Source organism: Salmo trutta, chromosome 36 (assembly GCF_901001165.1).
Source record: "Salmo trutta chromosome 36, fSalTru1.1, whole genome shotgun sequence".
Taxonomy (NCBI): domain Eukaryota; kingdom Metazoa; phylum Chordata; class Actinopteri; order Salmoniformes; family Salmonidae; genus Salmo; species Salmo trutta.
The window spans coordinates 25502078-25526539 of NC_042992.1; the positions used below are offsets into that span (position 1 = coordinate 25502078).

General features: G+C 41.1%; 1 long non-coding RNA gene across 1 annotated transcript; it reads left to right on the plus strand.

Moving 5' to 3' along the window:
- The first annotated feature begins 6722 nt into the window (after window positions 1-6722).
- LOC115175730 (uncharacterized) lies at window positions 6723-22190 on the plus strand. The gene is made up of 3 exons (XR_003872094.1): window positions 6723-7275; window positions 20206-20250; window positions 21978-22190. It is a non-coding gene; the product is annotated as an uncharacterized LOC115175730 (long non-coding RNA).
- The last annotated feature ends 2272 nt before the right edge of the window (window positions 22191-24462 follow it).

Here is a 24462-nt window from a genome sequence, read left to right on the forward strand (position 1 = left end):
GACAGTCAACAGAGAGCCAGAAGTCTTACCTGTGACTGACTGTTTGGTCTTATTAATAGCCTCAAAATTAGAATGAGACAAGCAACGTTTCCAATCATTGTGTTTTTTTATTTGTAACTATTTTGCTGTCCCTGAAGAAAATACTGTGGAGAGAAAGGTTATCTGACAGAGGGCAGCGAGAGGGCAGAGGGAGGAGAGATGGAGGGACACAGTTGAGTGACACCGCTGTCTAGGATACATCACATCTGGACTAGCTCAGTACGCCCAACGCAGGCAGGGTCAGGGTGCACCCAACCACCCACCCCATCTGTTTATCAACCAACCAACTCCACTTCCTATGAAATGCCACCAGTCTACCAACACCAGCCTAGACGATTACACAGGGATGACCCTGTCCATCTCCCAAATCCTTATCCCCAAATCCTTCTACATCCCCCACCCCTGGGTCAGGGACCCCAGCCAGAAACACCCTAACTGAAGGGAAAGACTGCTATTTATAGATATGGGGAGCAAGAGGGACACATGGATTTACTGGGCCCAAAAAGAAGGTCACAAATACAATTTCTCTTTCTGTCACTTATTCCTCCTGCTACTCAACAATCACATTACATTTCACTATAAGTAGTGAAACTGGTCAGCAGAGATTGCACTCATATATTGGCCATCTCTGAAACTCACTTACATCATTAATTTGATGATACAGCAGTAGCAATACAAGGATGTAACATCTACCAAAGAGACATTTACATTACATTTACATTTATGTCATTTAGCAGACGCTCTTATCCAGAGCGAGGAATGACTATGGTGGAGGTGTTGCTGTTTATGTTCAGAGCTATATTCCTGTAAAGCTTAGAGAGGACCTCATGTCTAATGTTGTTTTTAGTGTTGTGGTTGCAAGTTCACCTGCCTCATCTAAACGCCTCGTCTTTTGGGGTGCTGCTATAGGCCACATTGTCACATTATCAAGCATTTCACACATATTATCCGGATACTGCACCTATTGGTAGATGGGATAACAGTCAGTATCCGGATAATATGTGTGAAATGCTTGATAATGTGACAATTAGTAATGCAATTAGTTGTGCAATTTAGTTTGTGTGTTTCTAGTTTGAAGTGCAATAGTGTAATAATCAGGTTCTCTTCTTTATATGTGTGTTATTCTATTTGTGTATTTGTGTGATATAGGATTTGTGCAATTTAGTTTTATTTCAGTTTTTTTTAGCAATAGATTAATAGTGTAATAATTTGATTCTCTTTTTTATTTGTATTTATATACTACAATTTGTTTCTATTTGCCTTTGTTACTTCTTTTTGATATTTATGAGTCTTATTTTTGTATATATAGTTTTAAATGTTATGATTATTTATGTGTGTTGTTCCAAATGTCTGAATAAAAATAAGAGGGGTGGGGGGGGGGACATACAAGCTAGAACCACTGCACCTATTGGTAGATGGGTTAAAAAAAGCAGACATTGAATATCCCTTTGAGCATGGTGAAGTTATTAGTTTCACTTTGGACGGTGTATCAATACACCCTGTTACTACAAAGATACAGGCGTCCTTCCTAATTTGACGGAGAGGAAGGAAACTGCTCAGGGATTTCACCATGAGGCCGATGGTGACTTTAAAACAGTTACAGAGTTTTTTTGGGCTATGATAGGAGAAAACTGAGGATGGATAAGCAGAATTGTAGTTACTCCACAATACAAACCTAATTGACAGAGTGAAAAGAAGTAAGACTGTACAGAAAAAAAATATTCCAAAACATGCATCCTGTTTGCAATAGGCCAAATTAAAACAGCAAAAAAATGTAGTAAAAGCTGAACTTTATGTCTTGAATAGAAAGCGTTATGTTCGGGGCAAATCCAACACAATGCATCACTGAGTACCACTTTTCATATTTTCAAGCATGGTGGTGGCTGCATCATGTTATAGGTATGCTTGTCATCGGGCAAGGACTAGGGAGTTTTTTTAGCATAAAAAGAAATGGAATAGAGCTATGCACACGCAAAATCCTAGAGGAAAACCTGGTTCAGTCTGCTTCCCAACAAACACTGGGAGACAAATTCACCTTACAGCAGGACAATAATATACATTGGAGTTGTTTACCAAGATGACATTGAATCTTCCTGAGTGGCCTGGTTACAGTTTTTACTTAAACTGGCTTGAAAATCTATGGCAAGACTTGGAAATGGCTAGCAAGGATCACCAACCAACTTGACAGAGCTTGAAGAACTACAAAAAGAATAATGTGCAAATATTGTACAATCCAGGTGTGTAAAGCTCTTAGAGACTTACCCAGAAATACTGGGGGGGACGGACCGATCTTGTAGAGGTTAATGAAAAAAATGAATATTATTGACCATCATCTGCCATGTCATGGATAGAAAGCTTTCTTTCTAATAGAGCACAGATCATCGTTTAAATGGTAGCTTCTCTGGTGTAAAACATATAAAGTGTTGTATTCCACAAGGGACCTGTCTTGGCCCATTACTATTCCTTATTTTTACTAACGATCTAACACTAGCCTTAAACAAAGCCTGTGTGTCTATGTATGCAGATGATTCAATGTTATACACTGAACAAAAATATAAACGCAACATGTAAAGTGTTGGTCCCATGTTTCATGAGTTGAGTTAAACGATCCCAGAAATGTTCTATATGCACAAAAAGCTAATTTCTCTATAAAGAAAAATCCACAAATGTGTTTACATCCCTATTAGTGAGCATTTCTATTTTGCCAAGAAAATCCATCCACCTGACAGGTGTGGCATATCAAGATGCTGATTAAACAGCATGATCATTACACAGGTGCACCTTGTGCTGGGGGCATCAAAAGGCCACTCAAAAATGTGCAGTTTTGTCACACAACACAATGCCACAGATATCTCACTTTTTGAGGGAACGTGCATTTGGCATGCTGACAGCAGGAATGTCAACCAGAGCTGTTGCCAGAGAATTTTAATGTTAATTTTAATGTTAATTACTCACCACCTGCATACTCACCAGACATGTCACCCATTGAGCGCGTTTGGGATGCTCTGGATCAATGTGTACGACAGCGTGTTCCAGTTCCCGCCAATATCCAGCAACTTTGCACAGCCATTAAAGAGGAGTGGGACAACATTCCACAGGCCACAATCAACAGCCTGATCAAGACTATGCGAAGGAGATGTGTCGCGCTGCATGAGGCAGACGGTGGTCACACCAGATACTGACTGGATTTCTCATCCACGCCCCTACCATTTTTTTTAAGGTATCTGTGACCAACAGACGCATATCTGTATTCTCAGTCATGTTAAATCCAGATTAGGGCCTAATGAATTTATTTCAATTGACTGATTTACTTATATGAACTGTAATTCATTAAAATCTTTGACATTGTTACATGTTGTGTTTATATTTTTGTTCAGTCTATTTTTAGCTGTTTGAAGATGGTGTACAAAACCGAAATTAAAAGATGCAGAAATTAATCTTAACGATAAGCATTGAAATAGCTATGTAAACTTGGTCGGGTCATCAAAGAAGTTACATACTGCAGTTTTAAGTTGAAAGATTGATAATTGGTGGAGCACTGTGGATATTAATTTCCCTATGAGCCTCCCAGGCCCATGTTTTTAAATAGGGAGCAAATTTGTTTGCTTGCTATCTCATGGCTCGAATTTGTCCCTCTGCAGCAAACATATCGTGAGCAATACGTTTGGAACATTGAATCGCAATAAAATCACAGTATGGAATCACAATACATATAGAATAGTGAGAATCGCCATACGGTATTGGCACCTAAGTATCGTGATAATATCATATTGTGAGGTCCCTGGCAATTCCCAGCCCTAGTCTGTATGATGTCAGAGTAGTATTGAGGAAATTATCGTTCCATCAAAAGCACCTGGAAACCTCTATGCTTTGATGATGTACAGCAGGGTTCCCCAACTGGTGAACCGCGGGCAGGATTCGGCCTGCAGGTGGTTTGATTTGGCCCCCCAAGTTCTTTTTTATTGTTTGACATAAAAGACTATAAAAACACCAGGAAATCAGCTCCAAGTGATTTTAATTTTGTTAATGTGTTAAGTATTCCCACGCATAATAGAGAGACACTTGTGATCATATACAAATGTAAGCAAAGTTTGAAATAACTGGCTAATGTTGGCTAGCTTGTTAGCTACTTCCAGACACAAATGAGGGAACACCTCACTTGGACCATTTTACTCATCCTAGCAGATGTGGTTAGGCTGTTTTCATGTTATCTAGAGCGTTGACTGTAACTGTGTTGCTGGAAATAATTAAAATAACGTTTTTTTTTGCTGACATTTATATTCAACAGGTGTTGTGTGTTCGTAGATTCATCAGTTATTCTGCGCTCTGATACACTCAGACGAGAGTGCTTTGAAATTGGAATAGATAGCCAGAGGGAATTTACAAACGCACCCAAAGTAATGGTTCATATAGTTCCTGTTCGTTCATTTTTTTTACCTTTGAAGTCAACATGGTTTTTACATTTAGCTAATTATTTTACCTCACCACTTAACCACTTAGCACATTTAATTGGTCAGTTAGGCTATTACTAACATCATAACTTCACAGAATTACGAAATGATATACTAGACATTAGGAATATTTTTGGAACAAAAAAGAACATTAGTAATCAGTTCTCAAGAGTTGAAAATAAAGGTTCTGTTCCAGAACACTAGAGATCACTTTCGTTCTTGGTACTGTTTCTATTACTCAAAAAAGGTTGTTCTATTTCCAGCTTTCGGTTCTATTCCCTGAACTGGTTCCAACCCCTGGTTATAATTGCCATGTTGTCTGTACAATCTACAATGCCCTTGATCCATAGAGTAGAGGCTATGCAAATGTAACAGGTTCTGTTTCCAAATTGTACCGTATAAGCTCACCCCACAGCATGAAATACCGCCAATGGCACCATTGACGAGGATCCTTTTCGGTGGCTCAACTGGTTTGTACTTTAAGCAGAAGTGCGGTCATATGTGTTGGCGAACAGAGGACTATTGATTCGAGCCTAGTGTTTTTGTTTTATTTTACCTTTATTTAACTAGGCGAGTCAGTTAACCTCTACAGGATCGGCGTCCCCCCGCGGGATGGTTGAGCTAATGTAGGCTAATATGATTAGCATGAGGTTGTAAGTAACAACAAACATTTCCCAGGACATAGACATATCTGATGTGGGCAGAATGCTTAAATTCTTGTTAATCTAACTGCACTGTCCAATTTACAGTAGCTATTATAGTGAAAGAGTGCCATGCTATTGTTTGAGGAGAGTACACAATAATGAACTTGAAAATGTATTAATAAACCTATTAGGCACATTTGGGCAGTCTTGATACAATATTTTGAACAGAAATACAATGGTTAATTGAATCAGTCTAAAACTTTGCGCACACACTGCTGCCATCTAGTGGCCAAAAGCTAAATTGTGCCTGGGCTGGAATAATACATTATGGCCTTTCTCTTGCATTTGAAAGATGATGGTACAAAAAAACCTTCATATTTTTGTCTTTGTATTATCTTTTACCAGATCTATTGTGTTATATTCTCCAACATTAATTTCACATTTCCAAAAACGTCAAAGTGTTTCCTTTCAAATGGTATCAAGAATATGCATATCCTTGCTTCAAGTCCTGAGCTACAGGCAGTTAGATTTGGGTATGTCATTTTTAGGCGAAAATTTAAAAAAAGTGCCCAATTCTTTAAAGAACAAATTATTTATGATGACAGCCTACCCCAGCCAAACCTGGACCAATTGTGAGCCACCCTATGGGACTTCCAATCACAGTCAGATGTGACACAGCCTGGATTCAAACCAGGGACTGCAGTGATGCCTCTTGCACTGAGATGCAGTGCCTTAGACTGCTGCGCCACTCAGAAGCCAGTAGAGGGACAGTGGAGGAAGCAAAGATGCTAGCAGCACAGTGCTGTCCTTCACACAAACACATGCCCATACACACCCCTTCTTTTATTGGAGATTAGATAAGACAGATCAGATAAAACATGTCCCAATTTATATTTGCTGCATAATAAAGAAATGTGTTCCTGTACAATAAAATAGCCAAGCCTTTTTGTGAAATAGCACAAAGGTCTTTACATTCTCGCTTTGCAATACTACCTTTCCCAAATGGCACCCAAGTCCCTATTTAGTGCACTACTTTTGAGCCGGACTGTCTCTCCTTCCCGCTCTCCCTCGTTTCCCTCAGTCAGATCGTGCTGGTATTTCTAAATAATCCAGTAGGTGGCAGCCTAAGTAAAGTGTTATCTTTACCCTGCAATTTCACATAATGACCAGCAGAGATCAGAGTACTCACATTTTTGACAGCTGAAAAACAAGCATTTTAGCTTCGACAATGCAATCATGTCCCATTAAAATAACTTTATTGATCAATTGCATACAATGTCCAACCGAAATTTTACTTCCGCTTTTAACCCCACCCCCTCCGAAAAACACACATACATACATAGGATTTTGTAAAGGCATGGGGGGTTTAAGTGCCTTGCTCAAGGGCACAATGAATGTGGGCAGACCCGCGAGCAATTGCGCCAACTCATGATGAGTTAAGATTGTTTGTGGCCCTTACCCCCTTCAAAGTTGCCCATCTATCGCTTGTAAGGATAGGCCTATCATCATACAGTCATCTATGATTTTGAAATCAACTCCAGTCATTTGGAGATGGGAAGGGATATTATTTTCCGTGGTCCACGGAACACTAACAATGCCCCTCGGACAGTCAAACAAACATTTTGTTGTGTCAAACTTTACGTGACATTTCATCCTCGGAGTGGCCGCATTGTTTGTATGAGCTAGCTAAACATTTCTACACTCGATGTATACGTTTGTTTCCCGTATTTAAGCAGTGCATTCTTTCTGTGGATTCTCTAAACGTTTGGAACGCACTTCTATCTACAATAGTAGTCCGCAAAAAAACAAATAACCTACAGTTCACGTCACTGCAAAGGTGGAGCGCCTCATTTTACATCTTCAGTGCGCCTGTGCAGACTCACTAATCTCTGTCCACTTTCAACAGCGATTCCTGGGCACAGTTTTCAAGTTGATAGCTAGCTACTACGTATGTTAATATCTATCTAAGCAGTCTATGTACAAATTAAAATGTATAGACTATAGTAACCTGATATTAGTTGTTGCTTGAGTTTTGGTACTTTAGGTAGCTAAATTAGCTGGTTATCTTAACTAGTTCCGGCTTTGTAGCTAACACGGGGATTTAAGTCGAGCGACCCAGTTTTTGGAGCAATATTTCAAAGGTAAGTGCATAGCTAGCTATTATATATTATTTTTCAAGATACATAACCGTTTCACGGAGAACATGCGTTATTGTGTTCATTGTTAGGTCAGGAATGTTGTTAACTTGTTAGCGACTAGTTAGTCATTCAGACATTAGCCGGAATTCTGAAAATTACTATAGCCACCTGTTGCTTGCTTGCTTACATCAGCTATTTTGCTTGTAAGCTCCAGTACTTTAACTATAGTAGTCTATCATATCATATCACATACTTTTTGCGTATCAACATGCTAGCTAGCCTTTTCATTAACGTTATAGTTAAGGTCAATCTTTATTCTGTCTGACTAAATGTTCTTATAGCTAACCAGCTACAGTAACTATATGATAAATTAGTGCAACTAGCGAGCTGGCTATCCAGACAGGTCAAGACAGGTGCAGTGCACCTGCGATTTTCCATGACACCACTCGTTTGCCGATTATTTTGTGCCATTATAACGTTAATGACACAGCCAACATTTTGCCGACTAAATACTAAGTTGATGGTAAGTTATTTAGCGCATTAGTTATCTTGATGATAGACCCAGTCAGTGCCCTGCTCTGGTTTGCCCACCTGTAATGCCAAGTGCCAGAACAACATAATTCTAGGTTATTGAAGGCCGAATAGACTTGACCTTTACCACAATTTCATACTATATTTCCGTCTGTATGCCATCAAATAGGCATAAAAGCAGTTTAGCAGACGCACACACACAAGTGCCAGCAAGGCACTTTTTTAAATGGGCTCGATCTATTTTGTCTACCACAGTCATCAGTTGGATTGTTTTCAGGACATTGTGTATCATCATGTCAGCAAAAAACAGATGGAGCCATTGTTTACAGATGGCTCATTTCTGGGGTCCTTGATCAACCAAACCTAAACTATTCAGTTTCACCAAAATAATGTTTAATGTCGAGGCATATCTCTTGGAACAATACTTACGATTCACCCCCTACTATTTTGTGAACTAACACTTGACTTTGCTGATAGTAAGTACATTTTAACTCAATAAAGTAACTATGACTGACATGTGGTTGTCCCACCTAGCTATTTTAAGATGAAAATACACTCACTGTAAGTCGCTATGGATAAGAGTGTCTGCTAAATGACCAAAATGTAAATGTCAGGTTGAATGTGTCCTTCGCTATCAAAGAACTGTTTAAAACCTGTTTTTATCCAGGGTCTCTTGTAGAAGTGGGTGATTACATGGTAGCTTACTCTCGCGTGGTCTAGAATGGACTACAATGGCAGCCCACAGGTAGAAAATGGGAGACTAAATAAAACGTATTTTAAATGCTTATTTGACACTTCAACATGACAACGGACACATTCAACATGACAAATCGTAAGTATTGTTCCTAGAGATATTGGAAATGCCTCTTGATGGGTAACTTTATTTTGGTGAAACAGAATAGTTTAGTTTAGGTTTGGTTCATCAAGGATGCCAGGCTGTAAACAATGGCTCGTTGCAGGACTAAGCAAACAGTAATAACCCTTTCAGGTAAGCTCTTTTTCACAAGCCCCATCTAGATGAACTACAATTTAGTTTCACTGTGTTACAAATACTCGTAACTTCAACAAAGTCTCATTCAGCATTATTAGTTTCTCCAGTTTAATTACCTTGTGCCTCATTCAGTTTGATCTCTCTGGTTTCTTTACTGTTGTGATTTGAATTGGAAAGAGACTGCGTGTGTAACCATGTAAAACATAAGATTAGTTGACTGTCATGTTGCTGGGCGTTTTAGTTTCCACTCATTTAGAGAGTAGATGAGCAAATACCTCTCAGGAATTCCTTTACAGCCATTTCTGCTTGTTCCAACAAGTGTCTTCAGTGCTGACTGGAGGTGGTAAACAGCTCTGTAGAATAGGATACCTCAGGGTTTGTCTGAGTTGTCCGGTTCTTCTAGAGAGAAGATGACAGAAAGGGATTGTTTTACTACGGTTTTATCAGATCGAGATACTCAATTGTATGCAAGTAAGTCGTTTTAAAGGTAAGGCTATTGCTTCACTTTGTTTTATATAGGTTGCTTTAACACTTCACTGCAAAAGGTGATGAAAATCTGTAGTCTGGGTTCAAGTCCATGGTTTTAGTGAGGAGGTTGTAATGTTTCTGAACAGAAAATGATAGATTTCTTCACTTTCCAATTCAGCACATCGTCACATCCATGCTACCTGATTAATAGGCCTACATTTAGTTAATTAGGGCCTATTTGTTTCCAATGGAAAGTTTATGATATGTGGTTAATTATTGTTTCAGACTTTTAATGGTTATTGCTCTGCTGTCAGTTGGCTATATGAATAAATTATTCCAAGCCCCCCCCCCCCACACACACTATGTGTGTGGACATGGCCAGTGCTGCAGAAGGAACCCGACACAATGGGTGATTGTACCCACCCAGGTCTTCCAAGCTCTTCCCAGGCTTGCGGCATTATGCTCTGCTCTAAGAACAAGCCGTTAATAAGATGTCAGGGAGTACAGAATAAGCTGCACTGGTTGTTGCTCTCTACAATATTTATGAACGCTATCTCACAATGAAAATGGAGAGCAGCTGATTTAGCACCAGAAGTAATTTTATGTATGCATTTTTAGCCTGATGTAGGCGTTTTATTCCATCAGTTTGAGAAGTTACTTTTCAAATGCCAGATACAGGTGGCATTACTAATCTATAGCCTAATAAGTAATACATAAAAAATTAGGTAGGTGCTTATATTTGTTAGATCTCACATGTACAAGTGTGTATTATACACGTGTGAATTGTAAATGTGTTTTTTGCATATCGTAACTCCCCCTGAGACACCCTCGGATAGTAGGGTCACGGCCAGGGTCTGGCATTATCAACGGCAATCCTGACGCAATTAGGGTTAGGTGCCTTGTTCAAGGGCACATTGGCAGATTTTTCACCTTAATGGCTCAGGGATTTGAACTAGCAACCTTTCAATTACTGGCCCATGCTCTAACCGCTATGCTACCTGTCGCCCATGTAGGCAATGTGTGTATGTAATTGGCACAGTCGAAGGAGCATCCACACGGTCACACACACACTTTCATTTCGATGAAAGTACCCACAATCTCCTGGCTGCATCACCTTACCAAACCTGAAAATCTGGCTTCCTTCACCTGTCACTTTATTCCTTTTTGTGTCAGGTTCTGGTTCCCTGATGCAGGAGAGAGGCCATAGGACTCTAAAACAGTCAAACAACCACCTAAACATACCAATAAGCACAGAGGGATGGGTCATTACCTGCTCTGCTCACCATTTGAACTTAAATGGCGCTAGACCGAGGTGTGTGTGAGACTATCTGTTGCTTGTTCAAGTGTTCAGGCCAGGACCTGTTGTGCATTATGGAGGCCTAGTCTAACTTCTAGTTTACTCTCTGATAGGCCACACAAAACAGCAGCAGCCAGGTGAACATTAACTCTCCATTTTGTTTGCCTTTCCTGCCTGCCCATAACAGGTCATTTGTTGCTTTTTAAAAGCTAGCCTAGTCTACCTCTCTTCAGATCTGCATGGGAGTTGAAGTAGTCTATGAGCTAGGCCCTAATGCACAGCTTGGAATTTTGAGTATGAAACTGAGTGAAGCAGATCTTTCTCTCTAGTGAATAATTTGTGGGCAACCTCACGTTGGCTTTACTCGGGCATCCATGTGAAGGTCAAAAGCATTGGCTATATACATGTAGGCCTATAAGAAATAGTCTACTGATTATGCCATTCAATATAAGCAAGCATAATAACCAGGCAGATACTTGGCATGCTCTGTCTAGTTCCACAGGTGCCTGAGCCTAATGCCCTGGCAGTGGGGATTAGTTAGGCTAATTTAAGTGGTGTACAGAGTGGTGTACATACGGACACTGCTACTGCCGTGGGGAATGACATCACGTGTGTCTGTTTCTGTGTCAGTGTCTACTCACTGCAGTGACATTGCCAAACCGGTTAGACAGCAAAGCTGACCATGCGTGAGATTGCTGCTGCTGAAACGGGACCGCCTAGCCTATGTCCTGACTGTTCTAATGGTTATTTACATCTCCAACGTGCAGCAGCTACGTTAGTGTTTAGGTTCAGCAGTTCAAGCGGTGTGTTTTTCATGTTGTCACTTGTCAAGGTGAAGTTGTCATGATGTCTCTGGATATATTAGTCCCTAGTGACCGTCCCTGTCCTCCTTGGCAGAGATATTGATCTGTATGCGTTTTATCGGCCCCAGAAGGCTTCAGTGTTGTCAGCACTCTCTAGTACAGTTGTTTTTCTCTTTTATATAGGAATAATTCAAGTCCTTCACAGAAGTCAGGAATCCCAGACACTACTTGGCTCTAATCAAATTAATCCCAGACACTACTACTAACTGGGGATGTTACAAGGCCTATGGTCTTCTGAAGTGAGTAAGTAACCTAGCTGTTGGCCCAGAACTGGCTCTACTTAGTCCAAGTCATGCTCACTGGCCACCTTGCCAGGGCTATTACCTTCTGATTGATACAGTGGTTTCTCCTTTAACACCCTCGCTTCATTGATTTTCCTCACTTTGACATGAGGGGGTATATAAGCCACCCCGACTTGCGGAAGGTGTGTGCACTACGGTCCGATATCCTCAAATGGAAACCCAGTCGATCACGCCCAGCGGTATCACTGAGGCTTTTCAACTTTACATACTGCGCATCAGTAGTTAAAAGTTGTGAGCTTACGCTGTGGGACTTAGAGGTAATTTATGGTTTAGTACGGTACCCTGCATCACCACTTCATTGCTCCAGACCAGCGCAAGGGGGAGTTAGAGCGCTGATTATTCTTTTAATCTAACTGACAATGAATGGGTGACATAAATCTACATAGAAACTGATAATTGTGCACGACTTCAGTATTACTTACTAAAATGTTACACTAGGGATTTTATTTTGTTAGGATTATTTTGCTCATACTGTAGCACTGTATGCCACTCCCGCCCGGTCACGTTGTACAGCTCTTGAGTGGCACAATGGTCTAAGCTGTGTTGCTACAGATGCTGGTTCAATACCCATGGCAGCCTCGAATGGGAGACCCAAGAGATGACTGTAGGTTTTTGGTTTTTCTTCCTCTAAAAAAAATAATTATAAATCACAAACTGGCTTTATTTACAAATTAGTAACAATGTCTCATCCCATGTTCAAGAATGGCCTTTTTCTCGCTCATTTTACATTATTTGAAAACCAAATAATTTCCAAAATCTTGTAATTTTTTTTAAACAAAGCGATTTATTATTAATTTTGAATGATATAAAATCCCATTGGATATTCTCAGATATATTATTAACCCTGTTATTAGCAGGACAATATATATTGGTCATATTGATCATGGCTCCCGAGAGGCACACAATGGGACTGCCTTGCAGTTCTCCAGCTGTATCCACTGAAAGTGCGTAAGGTTCAAGGCACGAGGGCAGGGGGCACAGGATGGGCCGCAGAGCCACGCACAGAAGACCGACCTAGCCCATGGGGGAGGGGGTGGACCGCCACACTGACAACACTTTTTAAGGGGCATTGCGGTAATGGCGCTGACTAGGGAAACGTTCCCGCTGTTCTGTTCTTAGTGTCAGTCTGCAGGTTCAAACTAAAACAATGTAATTAATAATGGCATCTTTATGCTTTCGTTTATGAAATAATGATAAAAATACTTTCAAAATGCTGATGTTTATTTGGTTATGGATCCGTAATGTATTACTATGGGAATAAATATTACAGAAATATTGGAACAAAGTTGTCTAATGAAGGTAAACAAATTGTTGCTTACTGGAAAATACTTTTCAAACACACAGCCACGTTGTACGCACCATTATGGCTATTAGCAGGACCATATTTTGGCCTTTATGGGTGGTGCACAATTGGCCCAGCATTTCTCTCCCTCTAAAAACAGAAATACATGTTTTGGCCTTTACAAATATTATTTTGGCTGTTATTCAGATGCTCTCTTTTTGTTTTTTTGAAAACTAAATAACCTTATCTTTATATATTATCAAGTTGATGACAGTCATATAGCTGGCACCTACATAAAGCTGAGTGAGTCACTCATTCATGGCTTTGGATCAAAATAAATAAGTACAAACATTCTTTCTGATAGTCATTAATAAATACATGTTTTGGTTATCCTGACCTGGACACCATGTACAGTATTATAATAGCCCATTATGGGCTATTAGCAGGACAATATACCTTTACCTCTCTGTATTTTGATACTTTGTGGATGGGGGCTCCGGAGTGAATGGTAAATTCTTATTTACAAGGACAGCCTACTCCTTCCTCACCTTCGTGGAATTGAATCCCGGTCTCCAGCGTGCCCGCAGGACACTGGATTATTTAGCGAAATAGACCAGCACTGTACTCCCGACCGTGACGTTGTACAGCGCCATATTTTACGTTCCATTCTAACGGTAACCCAGAGGGTTTTTTGTTTTCCTTGGGATAGAAATAACCTAATATTAATTAAGCAAGTACAAGTCAAAAGTTTGGACACACCTACTCATTCCAGGTTTTTAATTTATTTTTACTGTTTGTAGACTCTACATTGTAGAATAATAGTGAAGACATCACAACTATGAAATAGCACATATGGAATCGATTAAGAACAAATTCTTATTTACGAAGACCGCCTACTCCTTCCTCCCTGTTGGGGATTTGAACCCCAGTCGCCCGCGTGCCCGCAACCTCTATTACAGCTATTATTGCAGGCTACCAAATGCTTCTCAAAGATGCCCTCTGGTGGTCAAATTAACACTAACTAGCATTAGTAGTACCAGTGGTTCACACTTAAATAATGTGCCATAGAATTCTGCGGCACCCTGCAAGCTGTGCCGCAGTATGCTGCAACTTTTAAAGGAGGAACCACTGTATGTATAGGTCAAAGATTTGACTTCCTGTTTGAGATCTGGCCCATGTTCACTAGGCATATGTTGATCTGGTCAAAGATTTGACTTCCTGTTTGAGATCTGGCCCATGTTCATTAGGCACATGTTGATGAACGTTGCAGATAGAAATGTCATAAATAGAGCAGACATGAGTCCTTATTCTACATTTCAGAGGAGCTTGTTTGTTCTACATGATGTGCAGTGCCTTCAGAAAGTATTCACACCCCTTGACTTTTTCAAAATGTTCTTACGTCCTGAATTTAAAATGTTTTCAATTGAGATTATTTGTCACTAATGTCAAAGTGGGATTATGTTTTTCTAGATTTTTCAACCCCTTTGTTATGGCAAGCCTAAAGTTCCCGGAGTAAAAATGTGCAAAGTCACATAAGTTGCATGGACTCACTCTGTGCAATAATAGTGTTTAACATGATTTTTGAATGACTACCTCATCTCTGTACCCCACACATACAATTATCTGTAAGGTCCCTCAGTCAAGCAGTACATTTCAAACACAGATTCAACCACAAAGACCAGGGAGGTTTTCCAATGCCTCGCAAAGATGGGCACCTATTGGTAGGTGGGAAAAGAAAGAAATATGACATTGAATATCCCTTTGTGCATGGTGAAGTTATTAATTACACTTTGGATGGTGTATCAATACACCCAGTCATTAAAAAGAGACAGGCATCCTTCCTGACTCAGTTGCCGGAGAGGAATGAAACCGCTCGGGGATTTCACCATGAGGCCAATGGTGACTTTAAAACAGTTACAGAGTTGAATGGCTGTGATAGAAGAAAACTGAGGATGGATCAACAACATTGTATTTACTCCACAATACTAACTTATTTCACAGAGTGAAAAGAAAGAAGCCTGTACAGAATGCAAGTATTCCAAAACATGCATCCTGTTTGCAACAAGGTACTAAAGTAATACTGCGAAAATTGTGGCAAAGCTATTGGTGGTGCTGAGGATGCAAACACTCTTATTTAATATCTGAACACCGTGAGTGTTGCTTTACCACTCTCCATCACTGATGTGGAGTACACCTCCACTGGTATGTTTTGTGCAGAGGGAGACAATTCCCGCCTTTGTTTATTCACTGTTCCAAGCAGGCTAGTCTATGCAATCAACTTGTCTGCCAAGGAAATTGATGTGAAGTTGTCCGTGGTCACATTTCTGCCTTTGCCCATGTAAGGCTCCACAAGTCTCAAAACCACAGTCTCGGACAGTTGCTCAGCCGCTGGCCTTGTCTCATCTTTCCCCAGATATGGAAAGCCATTGAGCAAGTACTTGGTTTCGACACTGGCGGCTATTATGTTACTAGTTATTATGTTACTAGTTTTTGCTTATAGTAGCCAGAGCAATGCTGCTGCGTGAGTGGTCATGTGCCTAATGCATGGACAGCATGGATATTCTTGGAAAAGGTGGCATTTGGACCTCTTGAATTTGGAGTTATTTGACAAAGGTAAGTGTCATAGAAACTGCAGAATATTTTCTTTCAGATACTATATAGAAATCACAATGTTTTACCTGCATGTGACTGAAGGAGGATTTGATAAAGCAATGCTCTTTTCCCCGCATCTGTCAATTACAAGATGCGCCCTTCTCTTCATGTACAATTTGACAATTGATATGCCTAATGTTGTCACTCATCAGGTTATTGTCGATTTAATCTTGTCTAACTCGTATGTGTGAAATTAGTTTTGGTGTAGTTTCGATGTGCAGGTTCACTGGCATTTGTTTCCCCCTCATCAACTTGGATAGGTCAAGGATGTTTTATATTATTCTAAAGGCCATCTGCAACACATGGCATGTTTTCATTTCCCTTCCAATAAATTAGTAATAGTTAGAGTAAATAAAACAGTCCTGTAACAGCTTCTTTTTACAATGTAAAACGTCAGAGAATGGTATCAACCTGCAAGGTGTGCCATCAAATTATTAAAATGAGCGGCAACGCTGATAAATAGGCAGCACAAACTCATCATCATCATCACACTATTGTTTTAAATTAAATCAACCTCCTCATTCAGTTAGTCCTAATTTAAATTCTATTGTGAAGTAACTTACACAATTATTGCCCATTTGCCATTCATTAAGTGGGCTGGCATCGTTTGCTTTGCTAGGTAGTCAAGGATATATTTAGCATTCTTCTGAAGGTCTACTGCAATATGTAGCATGTTTTTGTTTCCATTACAATACATTTGTTTAGTTATAGTAAATAAAACAGTCCCATAACCGCTTCTTTTTACAAATTAAATCATAAAAGAGAATGGTATCAACTCGCAAGGCATGCAGTCAAAAGGATTTACTGCTGATTTTTAATAGGCATAACACAAATTCATTGTTTCTAAATGAAATCAACCTCTTTACCCTCCTTATTCAGTTAGGCCTAATTTAAATGCAATTGTGGAGTAAGGTGCACAATTATCCATTTCTCATTAATTCCGTGAAGAGCGAGAGACTGCATTAGTGCCTGACTGGGTTCCAAAGCGTTACAGCACGTTGTGTTGACGGATTTTAAGTTAGGAATAGGTGTGAGGAAAAAAGGCTCTAAAATACTTTTCAGTGTGTGATTTTCAATTCTGACAAATGAGCAGTGTAAAATACAAACCTTTTTAAGGAAAAGTCAGGGAAGGAGCAGGTCATAGCTTTTTTGTGGGCTGATAATTAAAATCATAATGTGGCCTACGGCAGTTCAAGTGTTAAGAACTGGGGAGTTTTTCAGGATAAAAAAATAAACGCAATTTACCTAAGCACAGGCAAAATCCTAGAGGAGAACCTGGTTGTCTGCCTTCCACGAGACACTGGAAGATTAATTCACCTTTCAGCAGACAATAACGTAAAACACATTACAAATCTACACTGGAGTTGCTTACCAATAAGACGGGGAATGTTCCTGAGTCGCCGTGTTACATTTTTGTCTTAAGTCTGGCAAGACCTGAAAATGGTTCTCTTATATTTTTTTTGTTTTTATTTAACTAGGGAAGTCAGTTAAGAACAAATTCTTATTTACAATAAGAGCCTTCATCGGCCAAACTCGGACAACACTGGGCCAATTGTGCGCCGCCCTATGGGACTCCCAATCACGGCCGGTTGTGATGCAGCCTGAATACGAACCAGGGTGTCTGTAGTGAAGCCTCAAGCACTGAGATGCAGTGCCTTAAACCGCTACGCCACTCGGGAGCCCCAGTCTTGCAATGATCAACAACCAATTTGACAGAGCTTGAAGAATAATGGACAAAGGTTTCACAATCCAGGTGTGGAAAGCTCCAAAGGTAATTCTAAATTGTATTGACTCAGAGGGTTACCTATCTAATCAAGAAATATTATTATTAATATTATTATTATTATTATTTTCACTTTAACACAACAACAAATTAAAAAGTCCAGGGGTGTGAATACTTACCGGCAGGCACTGTATTTTGAATAGCTGAACGCAGCCCTACCTTGTTTCTGCACAGGTTAGTCACGTGGGCAGCAGGGAGGGGTTCTGTTTATTTTGGTCAGGGGACTTTGTTCAGGGACTACTACATTCCAAAGTGCTGTACCTACCACTAACCGCCCTACCCATTTTCTGCTATGATCGTCCAGGGCCTCACCTACTCCACACAAATCACAAGCTGGGTGACCACAGCATTCTGTGTTGCTGCATTGACTGTTCAATTCTGTAGTGATCTTCATGGGATTGGCCCTTTGTGGTAATCAACTTTGTCAGGTCCTGATCCAGCCCTGGGTCTGGTTGCATCTGCGTCAATGAACAAACACTCCCACTGACTGTTTCTCTCTGTTCAAAGAGCTGCTCTGACCCTCCCTGTATATCCTCTAAAGCTGTCCTTAGCTGTGATTACAGGAAAGGTTTCTGATCACTTGAAGAGGTGATTGTTCCTGCGGGCCATATACAGACGTAGGCTTCCATTTAATGTAATAAGTCACCGGCTACACTTGGCCTGTCCCATTGTCCAGAATAGAGTAACATAACTAACTGGTGCTTTGTTTATACTTTGTTTGTCATGTAATTGGCTGTAATAAAGAAACCTCGACATGTCAAAATCAAATGAAATTGTATTAGTCACATGCGCTGAATAAAACAGGTGTAGACCTTACAGTGGAATGCTTACTTATGAGCCCCTAACCAACAATGCAGTTAAAAAAACAGATAAGAAATAAAACGAGTAATTAAAGGGCAGCAGTAAAATAACAACAGCAAGACTATATACATGTATACATACAGGGGGTACCGGTACAGTCAATGTGCGGAGGCACTAGTTAGTTGAGGTAATATGTACAATATGTACATGTAGGTAGAGTTATTAAAGTGACTATGCATAGATGATGATAAAGTAGCAGCGGTGTAAAAGCGCGGGGGGGCAATGCAAATAGTCTGGGAAGCCATTTGATTAGGTGTTCAGGAGTCTTTATGGCTTGGGGGTAGAAGCTGTTTAGAAGCCTCTTGGATCTAGACTTGGCGCTACGGTACCGCTTTCCGTGCGGTAGCAGAGAGAACAGTCTAGGACTAGGGTGGCTGGAGTCTTTGACAATTTTTAGGACCTTCCTCTGACACTGCCTGGTATAGAGGTCCTGGATGGCAGGAAGCTTGTTTCTGTTAATAAGCGGAAGCTGTGCAGCTGGTTCTGTGGTTGTAATTGGCTAACAAACATTTAGGACGTGATGCAAGCCTGCTTGAATCTGTTCCCTAAAAGCTTGCTTGGAGCACATCAAAAAGACTGGGCAATTAGACAAGTCAGCCCCTGACTGCTTTTGGCTGGGTTAGCAATATTTGCCTTTTAAAACCCAGACAGACATTCACACTGACATTGGTTCATTCCTCCATCACCGGGTCTCTTTCAAATGGCCACAACCTTCATATCTGGCTCAGACAAAGTAATTGCTTGATGGCGACATTGGTTTACGTTTGCCAGTGTAATGAAATTAGTTCTGACTTGGCCCAGCTTCACTTGCCTGGCTCATGGCTAGGCTAATTAATGCACAATTATGTCACAGCTGCTGGCTCAGACTAGTCTTTTAGAAGTCCTCCTCCTTCACTTCCATCTGCTCTTTGGGACTGTGTAAGTCATCAATCTGAGTCTTAAAGTTATTGTGGCCTGTAACACTAAATCTATTTGTTTGTGGGTGGTGAATGGAGGGAGAGGGGGTCTCGGATGGTTGATGGGCAGCTCTCGGGGAATTGTGGGGGAATCTTGGATGGTTGTTGGCCTGGCTGTTGGGAGTTTGGGTCGGTGGCCGATAGGTCACTGGTTCGGGCCCCTGATTTGACTTGGTGGGAGATCTGTCGATGTGCAGTTGGGCGGGGCGCTTGACCCTGGGTCGCTCTGGATGGGAGTCTGCTAGATGACTGAATGTAATGTAAATGTTGAGCAGCTTCACTGCAGGTTGTATGTTATGGTTTGGTATGTTTGTTTTAAAAACAACTTGCTGCTGTTCCATGTGCCCAGAGTCCTAAATGAATTGTGTGTGAGTGAACATGGCATGTGTTTCTGTGTCTGGAGTGGAAAGCTCAACATTGATTTCTTCCTGTCTGATCAGGGTCCATTAACGCAGTGAACACCACAGGTAGTTTGCAGCCAGAGGATTAAGGGCCATGTTCATAACTTGGGACTGCCAGGGAAGGCGAGAGACTGATTTCTAAGCTCCATGTGTTAGAGACTCGGATAAACCATTTTGAATATGGGGCCAGAGCTATTCATTTTACCGTAACTAAACTGCTTCTTCCAGATTGAGGCCTGTCTTAGTCTGTTGGGGAGATGAGAGGAAAGCACCATTTTACTACTCTGTGGCTCCTCTCCCCCTCTTACAGACTGAATGCTAGGCCTGCTGGAAAGATGATCTAATATGGTGTGAATTACTCTTTTTAACCAACCCTCTTATATGAGGGATAAGGACATCTGATAGTCTCCATTGAGAGACACACACACACACACACACACACACACAGTCATCTCATTTGTTTGTGTCTGATGGTGCCTATTTTAATCTGTTGTTAATTCTACTTCCTCATTTGCTCAGTTTGGTCCCTTGTTTTGTCTGACTCAGGAGCTGTTGTCTGCTGTGCTTTGGACTCTGTGATGGCAAATCGGGGTAAGAAAAGTATGATTTCTATGTAGGCCTGAATCCTATTCTATCCTAGCCTACTCCTTTATGAAAATGGATTCATTTCTAACATGTCATGCCCTTTTGTGTAAATGGCTTAGGCCTTATTGTCTAGGAAAATTAGATTTTGTAAGTGGTGGTCTTAGGGCAAAAGCTAAGTCAAAACATCTGAAAACACACAAGACTGTTCTAGCCTAGCTAGTTCTGATAAGTCTCACATGCGATAGTGTTGTGCTTCGGAGATTACTATCAGACATGGTATCAGGAAAGCCGAAAGTGGTGAGTCAACACTAATACTGTAAAGTTGCTGCGCTGGCGATACTAGGCAGTCCTATCCATTATGGGGTGGGTGCAACGTGACACATAGCCCCTGACTGTTTCAACAGAGCTATTTGATTGGGCCTGTCCCAGAGCACACACCTGTATGGGGCTATCTGATTGGGTCTTTCCCCAAGCAGAGGACACACCTGTAAAGGTTAGGAAACAGCTGTTTTTCTCTACCAGCCCCACACAGCCTTGGCTCTAGTCTCTTGTTTCAACCGCAGAAGGACCTCCGTGTGAGTCCATGGAAGAGGACACAGTATCTGGTCCAGACTCGGTAGTTGCTGCCTGTCCTTGTCGCAGACCGATCTGTTGTTCTGTCCTTGGATGTATTGTTGTAATATGTTTATTGATCTATGAAAGGCTCAACAATGGTTGTACGATCGGAGTATAAATGTGAGTAAAATGCTGTTTCTGTTGGTGATTTTGATTGTTCTGTTGAATGGTTTTTCTTTTTTTTTCTGAAACTGTTGAACAATGTCAGTTATTTGTAAGGCAGTTTTATCTGAAAGACTGAATATGATAATTGAATGAGAGAGAGGTGTGACTTGTTTGTACTGTAAGCTGATCCACATCATGTGATGGGTACTGTGTGTGTGGCCTCCCTAACCAGGCAGTGAAAGACGTGGGGGCTGGTCTGGTGCAGATCTGGGGCCTCGTTTATAAAACTGTGCAGAGGATTCACGTCAAATGGTGGCGTACGGACAAAAATATGATCTTTTATAACAGTGTGCACGCATGTCCCACACCGGTTTCCCTATATAAATCACAATCAACTCAAAATTTGGAACGCCTTGTCCCCACCCTTTTAACGGCCATAGTTGCCTATAAATAGTCAGTGAAACGCCCCTAATTAGTATTCATCCATACTGACTGCATGACGACAATGACAGCAAATCCCGACAGAAAGGCAAAAAAAATTAATAATGGAAGTTCTTGTAAGGGAGGTTTAAGCAAGGGGGAAAAAGTGTTTAGTGGACACAGTGTGGGCATTACAAATGCCAAAAAGGCGCTTGTGGCGGATGCTGTGAATGCTGCTGGCTCAGAAGGTCGGACCCTCTCAGAAATGAAAAAGTGGTCCGGCATAAAAGTGGAGGCCAAAAGGCACATTGTTTAAGGCTAAGTGTTTGTGCCACGGGCGGGGGAAAGGGGACACCGGAGCTCAACCCCCTTGATGAGCGACTTGCCAGTGTTTTTGGCTGAATCCCTCCTGAGTGGAGTAGTGACATAGGTGGAGGGAGAGACAGACAATTCAGATATGTAATTAGTATTCCCTCGTTTGAAAAGAGTAAACCGAATGCATTCAAGTTGTTTTAAACATTTTATTTCCACCTAATTGACATGTTCTATTGTTTTTGGTTGCTGCGTGTACCAACGGGGTCGTGGTGCTGCAGCTCAGCAGGAGCTGAGTGCGCCCAGCCTCCACTGCACCTCGTGCGTCACAACCCTCCAGTGGCCATGTCCACACAGATGCAGTCCTGCAAACGCAAAGAGACACCATCGACTCTTAACGAGATTGCCAAGGAGTTGAAGGAAATAATAAATGTTGTGTGATTATAAGCTGTACATTGAAAGAATTACTCAATAAATAATGTTATTTGTTTCCATACCTTGTGTTCTTACAAGCGACGCATCACATCCACACGCTGGCTTACGGCAGCTGCCTCTGGTTCAAACACCTGGGGATAGGGGTCGGGATCGGTGCCAACACAACCAACAGCGTCACGGGGTAAAGTCACGTTCCTTAGCTGTGCCACATTATGTATATCACAGCACACAGCCCCACAATGTCGCAGACCTATTCAGGCTTGTATAAAATGTTTCCGCCTGAGGAGTCGAGGCAGTGCCATCTGCCCTTCAGAAGGCCGATGGTGTGCTCCACAACAGCACGTACCTGGCAATGACGCACACTGTAGTTCCTCTGTTGGAGAAAGGGGTGAGCAGCCACCGCTTGAGGGGATATCCACTGTCGCCTGCAAGATTTAGTGAATGGGTTAGCCACTGCAGTAGAAAAATTGCAATTGATTTAGAATTTCTACATTACTCATCCGTAACTAGAAGCCAGCCATCACGCACAGCTCCGGACTCAAGTCTGCACCCAACACTGCTGTTTCTCCATATGAATGAGGGTTGACCCAGGCCACCGAGCCACTACATTAGTCAGTACCATTTCCGCATCACATTTGATTTAGACGTTCATGGAATGCGAATGCTTTCGATTTAATGAAAGCTAATTCATTCTCACTCGGTGCCCTTGTAGCAACATGAGTGCAGTTAATAACATCGCATACATTTGGGAAACCGGACATTACTGCAAATTGCACTTTTTTATTTGCTTGTTCACCCACTGTGTAAGGAAACTTTATCTAGAAGTGCGTCAATCCAATTATACCTCCTAACACGTCTGGCATAACATGACTAAAGGTAGGTCAGGGATCTCTCAGCCAGTCAGACAATTCCCTTTGAAAAGTGTCGGTTGCCAGAAATCCGAGGGTTGTCGGGACTTGAAGTAGGACAGGCATGGCTTGGTATCTGCGGGTGCTTCTCTGTAAAGCTGGGCCCACTACAGCACAGCGATCTAAGAGAACAGCTCTTTGTAATCCGAACCGCCTCATAAGTCACTCATCATTGGCCAGTAAATCTAGCTGGTCTCTGAAAATTCGCTCTCTCCGAATTCTTCCATTTGCCAAATCTTCCAACAGTGCCAAAGCAGCCATTGTGAATCATTTACCCATTGTAATTGAAGGTATTTTTATACGCACCCAGTTGCGTAACACCTTCAGGTGTGGTAATTACCCTGATTGTAACTGACAATGACAGGGCCATTATAACATTGACAGTTCTGCGCAACGAACATGTGATAACATGCATCTGCCTGACTGAGGCATCGAAAACCGCATCAGTTTAATTGTAATTTGTCCTACTGTTCACCTTATTATTAATGAAAATACATTTCATAACATGCAACTATTGTTTAATAATTACAGATTCAATTAAATATAATTCCCGATTAAGGTGTACAACATATTTGAGGGGTTATTTTGCAAAAACCAATCTCTTTTTATTAATTATCCTAAATGTTAAATGTTTTTTTTGTGTGCACTCCAGGGAACTCTTCATATATAATATGTGAGATGTAATATTTCTATTTATTTTACACAATGGTATACATTTCTAAGCGTTTCTCGAGTTTCATCCTCCTGCCATCAGTCGCAGTTTCTAATTTCTCCAGTTTTTTATGTGCGTATGTATGGGTCAAAGTGTCCGTGGAGGACCGCACATTCTCACGTCAAGTTTTATTTTTTTATAAATGCCAAAGTTTGCTTAGAAAGTGGCGTACGCCTTCCTTTATGCCTATGGAACGTTTATAAATGAGGCCCTTGGACAGGTTAGGGCCTGGTTGACCAACACACATTAGGCCTATAGCAGTCGTCACCAACCGGTCATCGCGATCCAGAGCGCAAATTAAGTGCACCTGTAGGCCTACCGCTGGCCAATCAGATGGCTCAGATCACTGTCTGCAAAGTCTCTTCGTGCCATAGACGATAAAAAGAAGCCTCCAACCCAAAGCAAAGTTGATAATGTGAGATTTCAACACTTTTTAAACCATGTCTAGAGAGACCCAATGAATACAGCAAAGTAGTAAGTTTAAGTAGTTATTCAGCATTGTCAACACTTTGTTCCACATAGTCATAAGCCATAAAAAGCTAGTTTCGATAAGCTTATTATTTGCGGCTTTTTTAATATCGAGGAGTATTTAACTTTCTCTGGTCATTGGAGTAACAACATGAATTGGTGCATTAGGCAGCAGTAATGCAGTGTGACTTAAGTTTCTCCATCAGCTGGAGGAATGTCCCCTTTTCTCAGCGCAGAGAGGAG